A 16354-nucleotide genomic window follows, 5' to 3' on the forward strand; every position below is an offset into this window, starting at 1 on the left:
CATACGTACACACACATTGTTGCTCACACACACACACACACACACACACACACACACACACACACACGCACATATTGTCCCTAACAAGCTAGACTAACAGTATTTTCTTAGCCGTGATCAAGTGACTGCTGTAGTAGCAGTTACTTTCACACACACACACACACACACACACACACACACACACACACACACACACACACACACATACACATGTACACGCACTGTAGTTCCCCAACTCCCAAATAACCATTTTCTGACTGGGTATATCTCTGATTTGGCTGTAATCGTTTGAAACAAGTAAGACCTCAGTAATGTAGTTTACCTTCTTTCACAAACTTGCAAATATACTGTATGCCAGTTTCTTTCACATACACAAAAGGATACATACACACATGCTAAAACACATATGCTTGCTCCTGTACCTTACACACACACACACACACACACACACACACACACACACACACACACACACACACACACACACACACACACACACAAACACACACACACAAATATACACATGCTCAGTGACTCATATAAACACACAATTGTATAGACTATGCCGTACCCATGTGGAGTACACCAAAATCCCTGCATAGGATGTGGTAGACAAATAAATTGCCATCTTAAAATGACACTGTTTATGAAAGTTAAGCAATTTCTTGCTTGAATAATGTCATTATAAAGCAATATTAATCCACTGTTGTGTGTGGGTATTACAAGATTTACCTGTGGTTGGATTTATTTAATCATTCAGGCTTTAGTCTTATGATCAAGCCATGTTAATTGTGGATAAAGTCATGGATTATTGGTAAATTATTAAATACTCAACTGCACTATCAAGATCTTCAATGTAAAGTTATGGCCAGTGTCCCTGTTTTAGGTGGTGACAGAAAGCAGATGCATAAAAGGACTTAGTAGTTCCAGAATAAGGATAATACTTTATTCTATTTAGTATTTGCTTAAGTCAAAAATACTACCACATATAACATTTATATGCAGAATACTAACAGATGAGGGCTCAAGAATGCAGAGAAAGTTATGATCTGGTTTAGAAGTGTTATGTTGCATGATTGTTAACAATGGTTTGAGATAATTCCATACAAGTGTATTTGAGGGTATCAAAATCACCATAAGAAACTGACCAATCATTGTTAACATCTATATTAATCGTTTGCATATAGCTGTTGAGAGAATCAAAGATAAAGTATCACCAGCAGAGAACCAAGAGGAATATAAATAACTGCATCTGTTAAAGATTTTACTTTATTGATTCACACTGAGGCAGTCACATCAGTGGTAATTGATGCTTACCATGGCAAATATGTAAGGACTCTGCACAAATAATCAATTATGTGTTTTCTTGTTCTTGGGATGTAGTGTGAGAAATCAGACAGTGATAAAAAAAACTTGCTCATGTTAACATATAATGTGCCATTAACAAAGTGATCTGTTTCATAGTGGGCTAGAACTCAGTCATCCTGATGTCGTAGCTATCAGAGACACTTGATTGCATCCTCATACTATGCACTGTGAAATTCTTCTTCCAGTTTATTGACTCATGAAGCAAAGCAGCCTGCACAAAAAAGCAGGCCCAATAGCTCTTATTTGCTCTTTTGCATATAGTACTGTATTTCATTTATTTATTTGTGTTTTTCACTGAATATTAACTCAACTGAAGTTGTGGCTGTCTCTCTACAGTTAGTTCCCCACCCACCCTCTGTGTTCTTGTTTTGGTATTAATGTTGGTGGTTTTGAAATGACCTGCCCCTCTTGTAGATTTGTATTTGGATACTCCTTCTGGGCCCATCTGATTTGCTCACTCAACTGAGTGCAGTGAGATCATATTCTGATTTCAGGCACTCCTACTGTTTACAAAGAGAGCATCTGGGAAGGACAACCCCTTTAGCCTCTTAATCCTGCTCTGTTCCTGTTCATTCCCTCAAAAAAAAAAAAAAAAAAAAAAAAATACACATATATATATATATATATATATATATATATATATATATATATATCTATAGATAGATATAGATATATCATTCATCTGCTCTTACTGTAACTGTCTTAGTTGCTCTTCTGCGTGCTGTTATCTGTTCAGTCGCTCTTACTCTGCACTTATTACTGCTTTTTAGTAGCCTTCTAATTTACTGCCTTCTGCACTTGTTTTTTAGTCATTTGTTAATTTAATTCCATTTATTTGAACTGTATTTGCAGTAGTGTTGCTACACGCTCGGGTGTGCTGGCCTGCACTACAATTTGAATTGTATTTACTGCTGTTTTAGCTGCTTTTCTGTAATAAAAAAAAATTCTAAGCTTGTTTCCTGCCTTTCCTGTAACTAGTCAAGTCGAAATACAGGCTTGTTGTATCCAGGACTGTTGGTAAGCTTCTGAGCCCCCAAGCCTTTCTGTGTTGGAGGGAAGCCTTCTAGCTTATCAGTGGAGGTGGTAAGCACTAGGTAGCCTATCTACCATGGAAAGAGTGGGTTTTTTGGGGGCGGAGCCTGAATGGCTAACTGAAAAGCAGCATTTTTTGGAGCTCCATAGATTAGTACTAAATTCAGGAAATTAAATTATCTATTACTAACAAAACTACTACAAATATTTAGTTAATAGTCTAAAGCAACTAAATACAAATTTTGGTGGATTTCTAAAAGAAATTTCCTGTCAAATTACTTAGAAGTCTATACACAGCATCTGAAGAGATGAGCAACCTAAAGAATTCTCATGCTGATGACACTAAAAATGGAAATACAACTGGTGATTACCACATTACAAGAATTATCAACAAAAATGGGTGATTTTAAGATTAATCTACAGAACCTAGAAGAGAACTCACAGAAGCAAACAGAAGTCTTCAAATAAATACTTCAGCAACACCAGTCAAAGTTAACAAACATTGAAACTTCTTTGACTGACATTGATCAAAGGCTCAAAGAGGAGGAAACACAAACAGAGTTTCTCTTGAAGCAAAATACTTGGTTATCTAACAAATTAGATGATCTTGAAAATAGAGAGAGAAGGTCAAACATCAGGAATTTTGGGTTACCTGAGAAAACAGAAGGAGGGGACACTATATTTTTCCTAAACTCTTGGATACCAGAGGTTCTAAATCTTAAAGAAGGTTTTTCCTTTGGAATAGAAGAGGCCCATCATGGTATGGGGAATAGAACTTCAGCAACAACTTCATTAACATCCATCATACCACCAAGATCAATTATAGTAAAATTCTTATCTTTTATGGACAAAGAACTGGTGTTAAAAACAGCTTGGAGGAAAGTCCTATAAAATATAACCAGAACACAATAAGATTTGACAATGACTACTCCACTAAAGTGCTGGAACAGAGAAAAAAGGTATGGCCTCTAATAAAAACTCTAAAACAGAATAATATTAATGCTCAAATAGCCTTTCCTGCAAAAATTAAAATAATGCACCTAAGTGAGATGAGAACATTCAACACTCTGGAAGAAGCCGTGCATTTCATTCAAAACAATAACATTATAACCATTTCTGAAGACATGGAATGGGCAACCCCATCCCTGAAGAGAACCACTGACAAAAATGGCTGGACTGATGTAAAAAAAAAGAATCAGAAAACTGAATCCAAAGTACCAACTTCTATAAAATCTCTCAAAGTGTCAACTGCAACCTAACTATTAAAAGCATCTAAATGGGCTCACTATGTATTAATACCTTTAATCTCATGCATTTATTCACTATATATATATATATATATATATATATATATATATATATATATATATATATATACAAGAAAAGGTATGTTCCCTTTAACTATTTATACATGTCTTATCATCCTATTAAGTTTCTCTTCTTCTCTTTGTTTTGATAAATAAATGTTAAAAATTTCTACTAGTTATTATAGCTATTTATTTAATCTAGTAATATCAAAGTTCATAGGTTCATAGGTTTATACTAGGCTATCTGCCCTGGGGCATTTACAAGCCTAGCCAGAGTGTGTTTGGCTTTCACCACCCTTTTAGATCAGTTTACTGTGCCTCTTTAGAGTAGGTCACAGAAGATAGCCCTTTTAAGGTTAGTTTACTGTGCCCCTGTCTAGCAGGGACAGAGAAGAGATCCCACGGGTGAACTTACGATCTCCCATCCACTCGTCAAGATTTCTCTTGAAGAGGGTCAGTGAGGGGCTCTGCCTACCATGGACTGGGATTCTGTTCCAGAGTGAGGACAGCCTCTGGGATATGAATCTGTCCCTCCAGCATGTCCTATTTATTTCTGTGCTGAGGTTTAAGTCCCTGGAGCGTGTAGCTCTAAGAGATTTGGATTTCCTGAGGTGGAGCATGTCCATTAATTCTGGGTTGGACATGGCTTTATACGTCAGGCATAGATCACCTCTGAGTAGGCGGTAAGCAACTGAGTAGAGCTGAAGTTTCTTTAGCCAAACTGCATAGGGCATCTGTTTGAGTCCCTTGAGCCTCTTGGTGAGGTACTTTTGGGGCCTCTCCAGTTGCTGCAGGTGTCAGGTAAGGTACATCCCAAATGGGGCATTGTATTCAATTATGGGCCTGATGAGTGATGAGTAGAGGGGCACAATGACCTCTCTTGTTCTAGATGTGAACCCTTTCATGATAAGATGGGCTATATAGAAGGTCTTTCTAACCACTCTGACAATGTGATTGTCAAAAGAGAGGTTTCTATCTACTTGGGTCCCCAAATCCCTAATTACTTCTTCCGTACTTAATGGATTACCACCTATGCGGTAATTTGTGGGCACTTTGTTTTTCCTGAAGGAGATGACTATGCACTTTTTGGCATTTAGCTTAAGGCCATGGCTCTGGCACCAGTTATCCATCTCTGTGAGACCCATTTGGAGGATGCTTGTGTCATCTGGAGAGTCGATTATGGTGCTCAGCTTGCAGTCATCTGTGAACTTGGTCAGCCATAGTCCTCCCGTATTAGCCTGTACCTCAGAGAAGTATATACCGAACAAGCGAGGTCCCAGGACTGAGCCTTGTGGGACACCACTTGTAACTGGTTTGGAGTCTGACATGGCACCTGAAATACTGACAATGTGGGTTCTATCCCTGAGCCAGTTTGCAACCCATCTCGTGACATAGGGGTTGATATTTAAGTTGGTGAGCTTATTTATGATGCCCGAGTGGGGTATTGTGTCAAAGGCTTTTGTGAGGTCTAGGTAGGCCATGTGGACTACCTTCCCTTCATCTATGGCCTTGGTAACTGTTTCAAAGAAGTCAACCAGGTTCAAGAGGCAAGATCTGCCCTTAACAAAGCCAAATTGGGTGGGATCCAGTGTCTGGAGGTTATCAATGTCCTTGTTTATGAGTTCCATGATGATACGCTCCATAGCTTTGAAGACCAGACTAGTCAGGCTTATAGGGCAATAGTTTCCTGGGTCTGCTGTGGCACCACCTTTGTGGAGCAGGACCACTGTTGCTGTATGCCATTCCTTGGGTACATATCCTGTAGCAAGGCTGAGATTGAACAGTGACTTTATGTGAGGGTTTAGTTCTTCTTGGAGCTCATGTAAGATGCAGCCTGGGACACCATCAGGTCCCATTGATGCTGTGTTTTTTGCTTTGGAGAGGGCAGCTCTCACCTGTGCATTTGCAATGTCAGGGAGGCTACATTCTGTTGAGATAGACATTTGGTCTTTTGGGGGGGAAGGGAGGGTTTGCACTGAACCTGTCTGCCAGGATGTTGGCAATGTCTGTGGGATCAGTGTATTTTTTGTCATTTTGTACTAACTCAGAGCATATCTGGGAGTTGCCCCCCAGATTCCTGACATAACTAAAGAAGGCCTTGTGATTATCTTTAGTGTCTTGTGCAATTTTTCTTTCGAAGCTGGCCTTAGATAATTTTATGAGGGATCGTAGTTTCTTGCTAGTACTGATCAGAGATGCCTTCCCTTTTTGGGATTTTGCTCTATCATGTAGTATAGCTTATTTATGGCCAGGGTCCACCAGACTGGTCTCCTGCCTTTGGAGGAGTGAGTCTTGGTTTTATTTGGGATAGCACAATCCATGCATTCCTGTAGGTGTCCATAGAATGCATTTGTAAAGGATTCTGCTGTTTGGGCAGTATTTTCCACTGGCCTGGTGGCTTTGAAAGATTCCACCTCGGTTTTGAGAAGTGTGAAATTTGCTTTTGAGAAACTTTTCATTGTGATTTCCTTGGCTGGGGGTGGGGATGGGATATGGATGTCCACTGAGATTAATTTATGGTCTGATCTTACCAATGAGGGACATCCTTCTGGTGTGGAACATAGAGTCCCCATGTTGGTGAGGACCAGGTCCAATATGTTATCCCCTCTTGTGGGAGTGGTGACCAGTTGTTCCATAGCATTTGAGTTTATAAATTCTAGGAACCATTGGGCAAGGGTGTTGGGGCTTGAGTAGTTTTCCCAGTCGATGTTTGGGTAGTTGAAGTCACCCAATACTATTGTGTTTGGAGAGAACTTCATATTCTCCAGTGTTTTCAGGAAGGCCGAGTGGGGTTCCTGAGTTTGGGAGGGTGGTCTGTAGCAGGCTACAAACTGAAAGGCAGTCTTGCCCACTGTTAACTGTACATGGATGGTCTCCGATGCTTCGTGTAGTGCCACTAAACTGGAGGTATGGGTATCTTTGATGAATATGGATACTCCCCCTCCTTTTGTGGTTCAGTCCGAGTTTTGGGGCCAAAAAGCATGATATGAGGTATAACCTGGTAGTGCTGGGGTGCTCTCTGGGGCCATGAACCAGGTCTCTGTCACTGCACAGATATCGATATTCTCCATACTGAGGAGAGCCTCGAGTGCGTGCATTTTGAGGTTTAGACTTCTGGTGTTGAGCAGCATTACCCTTAGTTTTTTTTTTTCTTGTGTTGTCTATGGAGGTGGGTTTGTCTTTTGAGCCTTGCTTAAAAAAGGCACTATGGGGGGCAAGAGCCTTAGCCAGTATTCGAAAGCCCAGGGGTGACAGGTGGAAGCCGTCCCTAGCGAAGCAACATGGCTTGTCAAGCATGTAATTCCAGGCTGAGAGACACTGAATCCCCTTAGAATGACACCAATACTTTAGCCAATTGTTAAAATTGATCATTTTGTCTTTAGACTGTGGCATCATTCTTGGTGAGGGCAAAATGCTACTCAAGGTCAGGGTCATACCAGTCTGGGCTACATGATCACAGAGCTCCTCTATGTCTCTTTTCATGTAGTCCAGGGAGGTACGTCTCAGGTCATTCACACCAGCATGGACAATGACGGAGTCATATTTGTACTTGCTTTGGAGTGACCTGAGTGATTGTGTTATGTGGCGGATCCTGGCACCTGACAGGCAGCTTACAGTGACCTTCTCCTTGTTCAGTCTGGTGAGAGAGAAGTCAGTGTGTCTGACAATAGAGTCCCCTATTACAAATGTGTTAGGTGTGTTGTTTAACCTTAAGGGCTGTGGCTGTGTGGCACACTGACTTTGTGAAATATGTGATACGTGGGTATTGTTGCGGGGTAGCGGTTGCTTGGATGTCTGCTTTGGAGGTCTCTGCTGCTTTGGCAAATTTTTATTTAGAGCCTCTGAGTATGTTTTTGTGTGTTTATGTGTTTGGTTTGCTGATGTGATAAGTCTATGTGAGACTGGAATAGTGGTGTGTGTGGTTACCTTCTCCTCCTGACTGACTGTGCCAGTGCTGGGTTGAGAGAGCTCAGCCTCCAGTTTGGCTATATAGTTGCATCTCTCACATATATTTGAGTTTGATGGGAGGAGGAGAGGGTGGTCTGTGTACATAAGGCAGTTGTAACATTGTCTCAAGATACCCAGATTCACCAGCTGGACTGGAGAGTAAACCCAAAATTGACTACTGGACATGCCAGAACAGTATAAGGAATGTTTTTTTGACTGATCAGAAAGGACCAGTAGGGAGCCAAGTACTTATAAGGAGTATAAGAGGGTGTAGTGCTTTAGTTAGTGTTTACTTATAAGATTACTTATAAGATCAAATGCATGGTGTTAGAATGAAAATAGAGTGCTTACTTAGAGATTTAGAACAGTTCTAAGGGAAAAAGTGCAGAGCAGACTTTGTGGAGCCGGGAATAGTTTAAACCCGTTTAAGCAGCGCTGCCCGATGCTGCGCTCTGCGCAAAATTGAGCAAAAGCGGGTTTTAAGGCAGGGAACTTAAAAGAGCTGGGAATTAGCCCAAAACATTCCTAGGCAGTAACCACTCCTACAGGGGCAGGCAGGCTGTTCAGTGTTAATCACTGCCACTGATAAACACAGAGACTTCCCTTTAGCCCTAGCAAGCACTGGCCTCCAAGAAACTTACAAACAGTTCAGAACAGCAAATCTGTAACTGAACTTTTTTAAATTTCAGAAAGTGGGAAAAAAGCAAGATTTTTTGTTTTTTTTTTTGTTTTAGTTTAAAGGTAGCAGAGATACACAAGTAGAAAAATAGCCAGAACAGTGCAAAAAATGACCCCATCCTTGAGTGATAAGCCAGAGTCAGGTAAAATGCAATTTTAAGAAAAAAAATATTTTAAATTAAGTGCAACACAGGAAATGCAGTAAATAGGCTCTAGATATGTTCTAAATACTGTTTCTAATACAGATATCCACTTTAGCAAGCTAGAAAATGCAGAAAAGTAGGCAGCAAAGCAAAAATTTTAAACAAAAAATCAGAAGAAAATACTTAAAATCTCAAAAGTGGCTCCTTTCTTCTCTCAGCATTTTCTCCATTTGGTAGGTGCTTCAGCAACAACTATCAAGCCTGGAAAGATGCCTAAACCATGAGGCAGCAGGGTTTTAAGATAGAGAGATCAAGGAGTTTAAAATTCACCCAAAATAGCCAATAAAACTACAGTTTCTAGGCAGTAACCACTTCTACAGGGGCAGGCAGGCTGTTCAGTGTTAATCACTGCCACTGATGAACACGGAGACTTCCCTTTAGCCCAAGCAAGCACTGGCCTCCAAGAAATTTATAAACAGTTCAGAAAAACAAATCTGTAACTGAACTTTTTTAAATTTCAAAAAGTGGGAAAAAAGCAAGATTTTTTTTTTTTTTGTTTTGTTTTATTTTAAAGGTAGCAGAGATACACAAGTAGCAAAATAATCAGAACAGTGCAATAAATGTCCCCACACTGAGTGCTAGGCCAGAGTCAGGTAAAATGCAATTTTAAGAAAAACATGATTTTAAATTAAGTGCAACACAGGAAATGCAGTAAACAGGCTCTAGATGTGTTCTAAATATTGTTTATAATACAGATATCAACTTTAGCAAGCCGGAAAATGCCAAAAAAGTAGGCGGCAAAGCAGAAATTTTAAACAAAAAATCAGACGAAAATACTTAAAATCTCAAAAGTGACTCCTTTCTTCTCTCAGCATTTTCTCCCCTTGGTAGGTGCTTCAGCAACAACTATCAAGCCTGAAAATATGCCAAAAACATGAGGCAGCAGGGTTTTAAGAGAGAGAGAGGTCAAGGAGTTTGGAATTGACCCAAAATTGCCAATAAAACTACAGTTTCTAGGCAATAACCACTCCTACAGTGGCAGGCAGGCTGTTCAGTGTTAATTACTGCCACCGATGAACACAAAGACTTCTCTTTAGCCCTAGCAAGCACTGGCCTCCAAGAAACTTACAAACAATTCAGAACAGCAAATCTGTAACTGAACTTTTTTTAAATTTCAGAAAGTGGGAACAAAGCAAGATTTTTTGGGGTTTTTTTTGTTTTAGTTTAAAGGTAGCAGAGATACACAAGTAGCAAAATAGTCAGAGTAGTGCAATAAATGACCCCACACTTGAGTGCTAGGCCAGCATCAGGTAAAATGCAATTTTAAGAAAAAAATTATTTTAAATTAAGTGCAACACAGGAAATGCAGTAAACAGGCTCTAGATGTGTTCTAAATACAGTTTCTAATACAGATATCAACTTTAGCAAGCCGGAAAATGCTGAAAAGTAGGCAGCAAAGCAGAACTTTTAAACAAAAAATCAGAAGAAAATACTTAACATCTTAAAAGTGGCTCCTTTCTTCTCTCAGCATTTTCTCCCCTTGGTAGGTGCTTCAGCAACAACTATGAAGCCTGGAAAGATGCCAAAACCATGAGGCAACAGGGTTTTAAGTGAGAGAGATCAAGGAGGTTGGAATTGACCCAAAATGGCCAATAAAACTACAGTTTCTAGGCAGTAACCACTCCTACGGGGGCAGGCAGGCTGTTCAGTGTTAATCACTGCCACTGATGAACACAGGGGCTTCCCTTTAGCCCAAGCAAGCACTGGCCTCCAAGAAACTTACAAACAGTTCAAAACAGCAAATCTGTAACTGAACATTTTTAAATTTCAGAAAGTGGGAAAAAAGCAAGATTTTTTTTTTGTTTCTTTTAGTTTAAAGGTAGCAGAGATACACAAGTAGCAAAATAATCAGAACAGTGCAATAAATGTCCCCACACTGAGTGCTAGGCCAGAGTCAGGTAAATGCAGTTTTAAGAAAAAAATTATTTAAATTAAGTGCAACACAGGAAATGCAGTAAACAGGCTCTATATGTGTTCTAAATACTGTTTCTAATACAGATATCAACTTTAGCAAGCCGGAAAATGCTGAAAAGTAGGTGGCAAAGCAGAAATTTTAAACAAAAAATCAGAAGGAAATACTTAAAATCTCAAAAGTGACCCCTTTCTTCTCTCAGCATTTTCTCCCCTTGGTAGGTGCTTCAGCAACAACTATCAAGCCTGAAAAGATGCCAAAACCATGAGGCAGCAGGGTTTTAAGAGAGAGAGAGATCAAGTAGTTTGGAATTGACCCAAAATGGCCAATAGTTATTTATTATGTTTTATAACTATGTTTTTCAGCCTACTAGTGTCATGTCTATTATTGTTATTTTCAGTCTGAGTCTCATACAGTAGCACTTATAGGCTTTTTAGACTATATTAATGAAATGTTCCTCGTAGCTATGAAATGTTCCCATTTTTAAATGGAGAAATGCTGTTGAGATCTGTCAGTTAAATTTAAAGTAACAAGAAGGTATTTCCTCATTGCTGATGTGAATGAGGATGTTAAGAAAGAGACTCATTTTGAGTTGCAGTTATTACATGTAGTAAATTGTCTATAATATAAAACTGGAGTTTACCTTGCTTATCATTTAGTAATCTGACTGGATTTGATTGTTCCAAACTGGTGTGTGGTTGTCAGACTAGGTGCGTACAAAACAGTTTTTTTTTTCTATTTTTGTTTTTACATTTTAAATATGCTACCTAAATTTCATTCTATGTTAAAATGTTAGATCGATTAGTAACTAACATACTGTGATCAGGAACAGTAGAGAATTATTTGAATTAAGAGAAAATGAATGTCCTGCCTTTGGATGATGCATTAGAGTAATGTATGGAAGAGGTGATCTAATGAACTGCAAATACACACAGACTACACATTAATTTATATTCATTACAGTATTAAAACATCACCTTCCTTCCCTGGCATAAATGACAATTATTGCATACCTATTTATTTTGACCTTTGTTATACTGCCCACAGTCTATTGCATAGTATATATATTGCAGTCATTGATAATTAGTTGGGATCTTCGCAATGGCCTTAAACAATGTGTATGCTTCTGGAGAGTGATGCCGTAATCATCACTGTTGGCATTATAGTGAAAAACATTTTTTTTTTGCTTCTTGCCTCAAATGCACTGACGAAGAAAGGTTGTACACCAGGGTTATGCCCTATTTGAAATCTTGCCCGATCTGTCATTGTGTGCTTGCTGCAAGGACTGGGACTATTGTTGCAGCTAGAGGAAAAAATTGTTACTGAAGTAAGGTTTGGGTTTCTTAGATGGCTGCATTACTGAAATAGTTGTTACTTGGAATGGCTTGACGATTGTTCCTATTTCGGGAAGTTGGCTGACAGTGGACTGATTTTCTGGGCAGGATTTGTTGAAGTATCTGGCGATCTCTACTTGTCGGGGGTAATTGGTGGGATTTCTCTGTGGAATAGAGGCCGCAAACTGTTGTAATTCTGGTGATGTACTTCTTTGCCTTCTGAATTGATAATGAATGGTGCGGCTTTTGTTGGTTGTAGTTGCAGATTATGTGGAACTGATGTACAGTTGTGTCGGGTCAGATTGGAGAAGCACTGTCGGTCGAGTGAATTGGTGTTGTATGAGGTCAGACAGTATGCAGAGAGCGGGGTTAAAGGTGCAATGGACACGATGTGAGCTGACCCTGGTGTCTTTGGGTCAGGGGTGGTGTGCTCCTTGTGAGGGAGAGTGTCAGTGTCTTGAGTCATTTTTTTTCTTTTTTTTTTTTTTTCTCTTTCTCTCTCTCTTCCATTTTCACAGCAGTTGTTTGAGCGGGAAATAAGTGCTCGTGAAGTTTTATAAAAGTCTATTTAGACTGCAGTTTGCATGAGCTAGGGAAAAAGTTTTCTCCTATCTTTACAATTGCAGAGTAGTTTAATGTTGTCATAACAACAAGTAGATAAGGTTTTGATTGGCTGTTGATATACTCGTATCCAACAGAAGCACGTTCACAACACACTTTTGGAAACAAACTGGATTTCTCTTATCTAGTTATACCCCATACAAGAGAATATAAAATTAAATCTGATTGTTGTTTGAACCATATTTTACAAAATCATTATTAAAGTAAACCAAGCAACTAAAATGATATAAGTACCTGATCAACACATTCATAGAAACTACTATGCTTTACACCACTGAGATAATTTAAACATATGCATTTTTTTGCTGCCTTTCTAAAGCATTACTATAACTATTAGCTGAAATATAAGATTAAGCCTATATTTAGATTATTAAGGTAATTATACAGTCTCTTTTAAAATCTGATGAACACTTCTTGAAAGCATATGTTTATATATTATAAGATGTGATATTCTTTTTTAATGTATGTTATTGCTTGCTAGCCTTGTGATTAAGGATTAAAGTGTCTGTGTGTTTAAACAAGTGAATTCATATTCAATATGGAAAGTCATGTTGATACAATGAGCTGAATAAGTTAATAATTAGTATAATTCAACTGCATTTGTTTTCTGTGTTTAGATAGTAATGATATAGTAGTTAATTCATATTAAACAATGCCTTCTGCAACCAAATGTTTTTAAATCACAATAATAGTTGTTTATTAGACTTCTTGATTATTTACAGTATATATGGAGCTCAAAGGAATGAGAAAAGGAAGTTAGAGTGAAAGTTCACCAGATGTTTCAATCTGTTGGACTAGGAATGTATTTCATTCCATGGTGGGTAGGGATTAATGAGCTAACTACTTTAACTTTAGTATTTATTTCAGTTTTTAAATTGTTCATTATTTTTACCGAGCCTGACGTATACTTATTGAGTACCTTAGTGATAACATGCTTCACTGATATAATTGATTATGTACTAATCAATGATACTTTATTTTTTAAGGAGGGGATAATTTCAGGTAAAGTCAATGACACCTTTAAATATTTCCTCAAAATAATTTGATATGGACCTTTCTATATTATCATTAAACATTAATGGTCTAAATAGTCCAAATAAAAGATCTAACTTACTAAGATATCTAAACTTAAATAGATCACAAATATTTTTTTTACAGGAAACACATTTCAAGAGCAATGATAATTTCACATGGAACCCAAGTGAGTTCAAGACCTTAGCATATTCCAGAAGAGGGGGGTAATAATTCTATGGAGAAACAATTTATTAAATCCTGAAATAATACATAAATATATAGACAATGAGGGCCTTATATCTATAGTCATTCTGAAGTTTAGTAACAGGTTGTGGACACTAGTAAAGCTATATTGGTTTCCAGGTATTGGGGTGGGGACAGTCAAAAAGCATTTAGATCAAATTACAAGCATATTTAAAGGGAATTTAATAATAGGGGGAGACTTTAATTGTATTACAGATATGTCTGAAACTACTAATAAAAAATCTCCACGTCTAACAGCTACTGCAAAATTACTAAAAAAATGGACCGAATCCTTAAAATTAAAAGATACCTTTAATGTTATAGATAATAATTCCTTTGTATTCTCCCATCAAAATTATAGATATGGTACCCAAACTAGAATTGATAAGATATATATTTCCCAGGATCTTCAAAGAAAAATTACTTCCTTTACAATAATTCCTTGCCCCCTCTCAGATCATAATTCTCTAGTTCTAAAAGTGCAAATACATTTTAAATCACTTGCTTTTCTTACTAGAATTCCTTCATATATTACAAAAATTAAATAATTTAAGCAATGGTTAGTGAATGAACTAAATTTCTTTGTAGATGTAAACTAAAACTCAGAAGCAAATATAGTAATGGTATGGGATTCATTAAAAGCTTATATCTATGGAAAAATGATTGCTTGGTATAAAAATAAAATCAAGGAATGGGAATCAGAACTTCAAGAACTACAAAGGAAGCTTACATTATTTAAATCTAAAAAAACTCCTAATTTATTAGTGAATAAGAAGACAATAGAAGACTTAAATAAAATATATATTGAAATCTTAAATCACAAAACTAATTTAGCCATGGAGAGGTTAAAAATAAATTCTTATGCCACCTCTCCAAAACACTTATATAACTTATCTGTTAAAGTTAAAATGCAATCTAAAGCTAATACTATTGTTAATATACTACATGAAGAAAAAGGTAAGAAAGTCTTGGAAATAGGAGATATTCTAGATGCTTTCAAGTGTCATTTCAAAAATCATTTTTAAAATAACAATAATTTGCCAGAACATCCCCTTTTAGAAAATGTGTTTTCAAATATTAAACCAATCCCTGAAAGTTTACAAAATAAATTACAAAAATCCATTACGCACAAAGAAGTCATAGATACAATCAAAGAAAGTAAAACTAGTAAATCTCCCGGAATGGATGGCTTAATCACAGAAATTTACAAACTATTCCCCAAAAATATAACCTCATTACTACATAAAACATTTATTGAAATTCAAACTCATGCATCAATTCCTCCTTCAAGGAGATACTCCTTAATCATACCCATTTTAAAAGAAAATAAGGATGATAGTCAATGCAGCTCATATAGGCCAGTTTCATTATTAAATAATGATTATAAAATAGTTATGTCTATATTGGTTAAAAAAATAAAAAAATATATGAATGAAATTATCAACTATGACCAAACTGGATTTATTCAAAATAGACATCCACATGATAACATTAAAAGAATATTGACATTAATTGATTATTTAAACAAAGAAAATATAGAAACCTTAATAACTGGACTAGATATTGAGAAAGCTTTTGATTCCTTGAAGTGGGATTATTTAACTAAAATCTTAGAAGCTTATACATTTCCCATCTCCTTCATTACATTTATTAAAAAGGTTTATGAAAACAATTTAACTTATGTTAAATTAGGACCCTTTACTTCAGAAGCTATACAAGTTATGAGAGGTACTAAACAAGGATGCCCTTTGTCACCCATTTTATTTGCATTAGATATAGAACTCTTGGCAATATTAATATGAAACAATCCAAAGATAAAAGGAATAAATATAGTTTGTCAATATAACTCCAAGATCATGCTCTTTGCTGATGACATACTTCTTACACTATTGAATTCAAAAGAAACATTAGTTGAATTAGATAATCTGATAAAGAAATGTCATAAGATTTTCAGGACTCCAATTTAATAAACAAAAGTCTAAATACTTATTATTAAATAAAAAAAGGATTTTCAAATAGATAAGAATCATATCATAGGAGAACATGTCTCAACAATAAAATGCTTAGGGATAGGCTTGTGTGTAAATATTCAAGGTATATTGAATATTAATTATAGAATAATCATAGCTACAATAGACTCTTTAGTGGGTAAATATAATAAGTTATTTATAGTTTTTGAAGATAGATTACAGTTAATTAAAATTATTCTTCTCCCTAAATTTTTTTATGTTGTACAAGTCACTTTGTTAATTCCTGAGAAAATTCCCCTTAAGAAAATAACATAAATTTTGCTAAGATTTCTGTTGTTTCCTAAAAGAAATACAATTGCATATACCCATCATATCAGACAATGGGATCAGGGAGGAATACATTTCCCAGATATTGAATCTTATATAAGAGCAACTTTACTGTGCTTGAATGGATCAATCCAAATTATATGTCTAATTGGAAAGTGTTACATTCAACTATAATAATTAATGAAAATAATTTACTTAAAAATTCTACTTTTCTAGACAAGGACAATATATTATGGTACTCACTGGCCTTAAATTATCAATACAATATAACTAAACTAACTAGGACAAATTTAATAAATCATTTATTTGACTATTTTAGGAAAGTTATAAACATGAATATGGATTTAAAGCTTTGGTTTGCAACATTAATTCCCTTCAGCATTACTAAAAACTTTCC

The sequence above is a fragment of the Protopterus annectens genome, chromosome 11.part0 (assembly GCF_019279795.1).
Source record: "Protopterus annectens isolate FY-2018-M chromosome 11.part0, PAN1.0, whole genome shotgun sequence".
NCBI classification, from domain to species: Eukaryota; Metazoa; Chordata; order Ceratodontiformes; family Protopteridae; genus Protopterus; species Protopterus annectens.